Source organism: Triticum dicoccoides, chromosome 1A (assembly GCF_002162155.2).
Source record: "Triticum dicoccoides isolate Atlit2015 ecotype Zavitan chromosome 1A, WEW_v2.0, whole genome shotgun sequence".
Lineage (NCBI taxonomy): Eukaryota > Viridiplantae > Streptophyta > Magnoliopsida > Poales > Poaceae > Triticum > Triticum dicoccoides.
This window is the reverse complement of record NC_041380.1, coordinates 293,553,605-293,561,769: the sequence shown is the minus strand read 5'-3', so window position 1 is coordinate 293,561,769 and position 8,165 is coordinate 293,553,605.

Sequence of the window (8,165 nt, the reverse complement as noted above, 5' to 3'; positions counted from 1 at the left end):
TGAGGGCGGGGCAGCGTCGTGGTTCGGGCAGCGAGCGGCGGCCTCCTCCTCTCGATCCCGATCCAATCGGGGGAGAGGGGGGAGATATTTTTGGGGGAGTGGGGGGTGTCGGTGGGGTTGGCCAGGGAGTGGGGGGGATTATGGAGAGGGAGTGGGGTGTAAGGGCCGGCCGGCTGGGCCAGTTGGGCTGGCCAACTGGGCCTGCCAAGGCCCAGTTGGGTCGGGGGCCTTTGTCTCTTTTATTTTTTATTTTCTCTTTGTGTTTTCTTTTATTGTTTTATTTTAGTTTCTCTTTTACTTTAGTTTTACAAATTATAAAAGTAGCCCCTAAACTAGTGTTAATAAATATGCTACGACCCCAAATATTTTGGCACCTTAAAATAAGGTATATTTTATTTATTATTATTTTAAATGCATTTTAAATAATTGTTTTATCACTGTTATAATTAATTTAGTGCATTGGAACATTTTATAAATAGATGTTTTCTCCACCAATATTACTTATTATTTATTTGCCACATTTCGAACAATTTAGTTTTGACATTTGGAAACTTTAATCATTTGACTTGATTATTGATTTGAATTTGAACCGGCTTCAAATCAATGCGAGTTTATCAACGGTAACCGAGGCGACGTGGCATCATTAGCGATGGTTCACTGTAGCTTAATTATTCGGGCGTCACAATTCTCGCCCACTATAAGAAATCTCGTCCCGAGATTTAAGAGGGGAGTAAGGGGGAAGACTAGGTTACGAAATTCTAACGAGTCTTCTCGGTCTTAGTTGCTCTTCTCAAAGAGGTAGATCCATAATGCTGATGTCTTTATACTTCAGCTTGAGGTCATCATGATGAAGTCGTCATCCTTTCTTTGGAGTCTTCATTGTATGTATCAAGGACAAGGAGTAACTTCGGAAGAACGGATTTCTGACAGGTTTACTATCTGGGTGATAACATCGGGATGGTGGCCAAAAGTAACTCTCGAATGGAAACTTAAGATAATATCGAGAGCAAAGTAAGTAGGTACCATGAGAAGTTTTGAGCGGGTAGGCAATCATTTGATGCCTGAAACAAAGTGTGAAAGGGGTCTAGAGCAACGAGTATAAGTATTGCGTGTGTTACCAAAATAGATCACTAGGAAGGTGGTCCGTGAATTATATACGAGGCCACGCACGAGGAACAACCTTGCGAACAGGGGGTGTACAGGAGAGTCAGGTTTCGATCATGTGGAACTATGGGTTATGGGCCCACCATGTGGGCTAATAGTAGGAAGAGGGGTGACATCTTGCACGATCAAGTAAGCAAGACATGTCATAGAATAACCGGTCAGTTTATGTTGACAACATCGTTGGTACCAAGGGCGAGGGACGAAGAGAACCATTTTCCTGCTCGTTGAACGAGGCAGACCAATAGGCAAAGTTCTCGTCCATCGGTGGCTACCGGAATGTCATCAACAATAGTAACAAGCTCTTACTGACAGAGTTTAGCACATCAAGGTGTTTACATAAGCAGGGAATTATTTCTGCTTATATCATATAGATCAAAAGAAAGACTAACAAATCAATGGAAAGGAAAATATGGTTATCAGATTAAACAGAATAATGGAAAGGAAAATGTGTTTAAACACATATTTCAGGGGTATATCCTTCCCAAGGACAAGTAGGGCATGATATCCATGACAAGATATAAAGTAGAAAACCCTTTAGGTAAGTGGAGAGAAACTTAATGACATTACCCATACAATGGTGTTTGGATAATTGATAAGGAAAATTTAGCATTGTGCTTCAAATGTTCTTATTGAAAATCAGAGTACCAGTGACATGCTTCGATATAGCATTGACAAGGTCTTCAAGCAAAGGTCAGACTTTGGATACACGAAGGATTCATCAGGAACAACTGGTAGAATAAGTCTTACCATCTCCTCATGGAAGAGTGTTTAACCTGGCTGAAAAGGAAACTATAACAATAGGTCCTCCGGCCAGGTGTGCTAGGCATGACATCACCTTATCGGGTCAAAGACTAATGTTATTACTCTTGGAAATATGTTCCAACCATCATATTCGACCGAGATTCAGATATGATAGGTGTCAGGATACCTCAGACTCAAGATGCCTAAGAAAGAAAAGGTGCAATGCAATTGCCGAGATGACATTGTAAGATTTTTAGGAAATGAACTATGGAAGCAAGTCCCGTATCATGAGTTCATCATTAACTCAAGGAGAGGATGAGGGGGTGGCTGATGGACTCAATGGCAATCCATCAAGATTTTCAAGAGATGGATCTCCCCAATTAGGTGAACAAGGAGATAACATTTGTCAAATCAAAATGGTATAAAGATGTATGCTCGAGGAAAACATACACTATTAAACATTGGTTCAAAGCAATAGGGTTGCTAGAAGTTTTGAATTCACACATCATAGTTCATTTATCGGTATTCCGGTTAGGAACAACACAAGGACCAAGAAGGAATGGTGATGGTGATAAGTATTACTGGTATCAAGAATTCTCAAGAGGTGGTGAAATTCTCACGACAATCTTGACATAAAAGATGGTAATACTCCAAGGTAAAGAAGAATAATTGTTGGATAGCACGGATCTCTAGGTATAACACAAAACACGAATAAGTTTGTGTTGGATGAAGGTAATAAGTGGTCGACGACAACACAAATCATCAATGGCAAGGATGGCATTTCTCATCAAGAATCCAATAGCTATCTTGGAAGAGCTCAGAATGTTGATGATGAACATGACAAATTTGTCGAGAGATTTCAAGATGTAATCAACTGGTGATGACAACGAGTCCAATGAATGGTGAAGCAAAAGGTTATTGGAACCAAGGGTATGACACAAACTCCTAACCAAGTTTGCTGTTCGAGGCGAAATGACATGATGAGAAAGATCGACGTAAGCTTAGCTCATCGTCGAAAATTGTGCCCCGGGAAGAAGGACCAAGTAGCACAGTTAAATTTTAGCACAATAATGATATAGCCGATCGGGCTAGGAATGAATTGAAGGATTATTAAACTCATAAGCAACGAAAATTACTTAGAGTTAATGAATCAGACTACGGACTCGGTTCACATATCGGTGTTCTCAAGTGACTAATAGCTCAGAACCTGGGGGAAATCCAATATCGATGAGAAGCAATACTAGATGAAGCCTCATAGGAAGCAACACGGTTCTTTGATATTCTCGAGATACTGGAGGGTATACTCAAAGGAAGGTCAATATAGAGGTTGCAGAGATGTATTGATTGATGCAGAAGACAAGTACTATAACTTGTCGGGGAAATGGAATTTAAAGGAGAACATGGTCGGAACCATGATCGCAAAAGGCCGGATCCCAGATATAAGAACTTATACCGAGGGAATAATTAATTTAAGAGAAGGTTTATTGATAAGATCTACATCGTGTCCATGGGCATGAACACAAAGTTCAAGGTCGACTCCCACTTCTTCAATGCATAACCTTCCATTCACTTCTCATGTTTCAAAAATGACATTAGTTGCTGAAAGTTTTACCTGGTGCAATACCAGCTAAGTATGACCCATGAAATCTTTCGGGTTCACACTGATTAGGGAAGGCGTTGGTTCAACCCATCGGGGCATCTTAGGAACATATACGACAAACTTCATAGTAAACATCACCAACTCGAGAGCAGAGCATGGTTGGCCAAAATAGAGGATATGATTTACCAAAGACATTATGTATCAGGGAAGGAACTTCTCAAGGTTTTTGTATACGAAGGACACTGTCGGATGATATTTCAACAAAGGGTCCGACGGTCCATATCGAAGCTGATGTGAGTATCGGCACACAACCAAAGGAAGAAACAATGCAAATGCATTGGATCATAGAAGCAACTGGCTAATTCAAAGCTCACATGTAAAGGCATTTTGATTTCCAAATCAAAGGATCAGAAGTAAACGCTCTGATTAAGGATGGATAAGTTGAGTGAGCATAGGGGTAAAATCGATAACAATTTGATTGGTCGAGATTCAGCCCATGTTTACAATGACGTCTGAGCCGAAGGATGAATTCTAGGATCTGATTGAGGATTTGCGAGCATTCGCAACATTTTGAATCAACGGACTCAAAATGATAATGGCAAGGGATGCCAATATGATTACGAGACTTATGGGATTATCCATAATGCAAGCAAGAATTTCAAGAGCAAAAGGCTGTTAAGGATTTTCGGAAGGTCAAATAGTATTTTGAAGACTTTGGTGAAACACATGAACAACTGGGGAGAAACAAATCCTCGGTGTGTGTGAGGATTAATTTATAGGTGTATCCAGGTGACAAGGAACTACAAGGCAGTATGCACAAGGATTCTCGGAACAACGAGTATTTCGGGGTATCTTGTAATAACAAGAGCAACTGGGGACTAAGGTAAGAATGGCAAGTGCATGCAGTTATCTATAGGGTTTGACGGTGGAAGGGAATTGCAAACACAATGAGCACAAGCTCTCGGGATAACATCGGAGAGTATCTTCTGAATCTAATGGTGCAGTAGGCGATCATCTGTAATAATGGGCTCTCTGGAAGGAAGTAATTATGAGAACCTAGAGTTAGAGTTAGCAAATTCGTTTAACCCGAGTAGAAGAGAGTTCAGAGTCCTAGAGTAAAGATCGAGGAGTAAAAGATCCTAATACCACCCAAATGGCGACCTGGGCCCGTAAGGCACACAATCATGTTAGTAAAAGTTTTGTAATGTCTAGACTCGACTTCGGCCAAAGAGTGTGGAAGGGGGATTCCTACAGGCAGTCGGCTCTGATACCAACTTGTGATGCCCCCAATTAAATCATACATTAATCATACACGCAAACGTGTACGATCAAGATCAGGGACTCACGGGAAGATATCACAACACAACTCTACAAATAAAATAAGTCATACAAGTATCATATTACAAGCCAGGGGCCTCGAGGGCTCGAATACAAGAGCTCGATCATAGACGAGTCAGCGGAAGCAACAATATCTGAGTACAGACATAAGTTAAACAAGTTTGCCTTAAGAAGGCTAGCACAAACTGGGATACAAATCGAAAGAGGCGCAGGCCTCCTGCCTGGGATCCTCCTAAACTACTCCTGGTCGTCGTCAGCGGGCTCCACGTAGTAGTAGGCACCTCCCGAGTAGTAGTAGTCGTCATCGACAGTGGCGTCTAGCTCCTGGACTCCATCGTCTGGTCATAGCAATCGAGTATAGAAAGGGGGAAAAGAGGGAGCAAAGCAACCGTGAGTACTCATCCAAAGTACTCGCAAGCAAGGAGCTACACTACATATGTATGCATTGGTATCAAATGAAATAAGGGTAGTATATGTGGACTGAACTGTAGAATGCCGGAATAAGAGGGGGATAGCTACCCTATCGAAGACTACGCTTCTGGCCACCTCCATCTTGCAGCATGTAGAAGAGAGTAGATGGTAAGTCCACCAAGTAGCATCGTGTAGCATAATCCTACCCGGCGGTCCTCTCCTTGTCGCCCTGCTAGAGAGCAACCACCGGGTTGTATCTGGCACTTGGAAGGGTGTGTTTTATTAAGTATCCGGTTCTAGTTGTCATAAGGTCAAGGTACAACTCCAAGTCGTCCTGTTACCGAAGATCATGGCTATTCGAATAAATTAACTTCCCTGCAGGGGTGCACCACATAACCCAACACACTCGATCCCATTTGGCCGGACACACTTTCCTGGGTCATGCCCGGCCTCGGAAGATCAACACGTCGCAACCCTATCTAGGCACAACAGAGAGGTCAGCACGCCGGTCTAAATCCTATGGTGCAGGGGTCTGAGCCCATCGCCCATTGCACACCTGCACGTTGCGAGGGCGACCGGAGAGGAGACCTACCAACCTCCATCGATAGTGGCGTCTGGCTCCTGGACTCCATCGTCTGGTCGCAGCAATCGAGTATATAAAGGGGGAAAAGAGGGAGCAAAGCAACCGTGAGTACTCATCCAAAGTACTCGCAAGCAAGGAGCTACACTACATATGTATGCATTGGTATCAAATGGAATAAGGGTAGTCTATGTGGACTGAACTGCAGAATGCCGGAATAAGAAGGGGATAGCTAGTCCTATCGAAGACTATGCTTCTAGCCACCTCCATCTTGGAGCATGTATAAGAGAGTAGATGGTAAGTCCACCAAGTAGCATCGTGTAGCATAACCCTACCCGGCGGCCCTCTCCTCGTGCCCTGTTAGAGAGAGACTACCGGGTTGTATCTGGCACTTGGAAGGGTGTGTTTTATTAAGTATCCAGTTCTAGTTGTCATAAGGTCAAGGTGCAACTCCAAGTCGTCCTGTTACCGAAGATCACGACTATTCGAATATATTAACTTCCCTGCAGGGGTGCACCACATAACCCAACACGCTCGATCTCATTTGGTCGGACACACTTTCCTGGGTCATGCCCGGCCTCGGAAGATCAACATGTCGCAGCCCTACCTAGGCACAACAGAGAGGTCAGCACACCGGTCTAAATCCTATGGCGCAGGGGTTTGGGCCCATCGCCCATTGCACACCTGCACGTTGCAAGGACGGCCGGAGAGAAGACGTAGCAACCTCCATTACAAAGGAAGTTGCGTTACGCGGTCCAACCCGGTGCGCGCCGCTCAATCGCTGACGTCACGAAGGCTTCGGCTGATACCATGACATCGAGTGCCCATAACTGTCCCCGCATAGATGGTTAGTGCGTATAGGCCAGTGGCCAGACTCAGATCAAATACCAAGATCTTGTTAAGCATGTTAAGTATCCACGAACGTAGACCAGGCCAGGCCCACCTCTCTCCTAGGTGGTCTCAACCTGCCCTGTCGCTCCGCCACAAAGTAACAGTCGGGGGCCGTCGGGAACCCAGGCCCACCACTACCTGGATGGAGCCACCTGCCCCTTCAGCCCCCATCCCCGAACAGTATCTTAAGTAATGTAACAGTATAAGTATATATCAAATGCCCGTGATCACCTCCTGAAGTGATCACGGCCCAGTAGTATAGCATGGCAGACGGACAAGAATGTAGGGCCACTGATGGTAAACTAGCATCCTATCCTAAGCATTTAGGATTGCAGATAAGGTATCAACAGTTGTAGAAACAATGACAGGCTATGCAACAGAATAGGATTAACGAAAAGCATTAACATGCTACACTACTCTAATGCAAGCAGTATAGAGGAGAGTAGGCGATATCTAGTGATCAAGGGGAGGGGGGCTTGCCTGGTTGCTCTGGCAAGAGAGAGGGGTTGTCAACACCGTAGTCGTACTGGGTTGTAGCGGCGTCGGTCTCGGTGTCTAGCGAGAGAAGAGGGGGGAAGAAACAATAAATATTAAGCAAACAGATGCATGACGATGCATGACATGACAAAGCGTGATGCTAGGTGTGCCCTAATGCGGTATGAGGTGGTACCGGTGAAAGGGGGGAAACATCCGGGAAAATATTCCTGGTGTTTTGCGTTTTCAGACAGATGAACCGGAGGGGAAAAGTTGTGTGTTTGCTATGCTAGGGTTGCGTGGCAGACGAACGGGCTGCGTATCCGGATTCGTCTCTTCGTTCTGAGCAACTTTCATATACAAAGTTTTTCCATCCGAGCTACGGTTTATTTTATATTGATTTTAAAAGATTTAAAACAATTTTATCATTTATTTAATTAATTTAATTTATCATTATCCAGAACAGTGCATGCTGATGTCAGCATGACGTCAATAGTTGACCTGGTCAACCTGACATGTGGGACCCGTTCGTCATTGACTAGTCTAACTAAACATGATTAATTAGTTTAATTAGTACTTTTAGTTTAATTAATCAAAATTAATTAAGTTAATTAATCCTTTATTTATTTATTTTTATTATTATATTTTAATTCCTTTTTTTGTAAAAACGTTTTGGGGCGGCCCCACATGTCAAAGGCCCAGAGGGCGTATCGGGTCCGGGCGACGTGCGTTATTGGGTGCGGGTGCCACGCACCCGCACAGAGGCGATGGAGGGCGCCAGCGGTGTCGTGCCCACGGCGCATCCAGGGGAGGGCGCCGACCGCGACGAGGAGGCGGAGGCGCTCGGCAGCGAGGCCAGGGGCGGAGCGGCGGCGCAGGCGGAGCAGGGCCACAGCAGCTGGGGGCGAGCGGGGTCGGCCGCGACGCGGGCGGGCGTGTGGGCGTGCGGGAAGGGGAACCATGGCA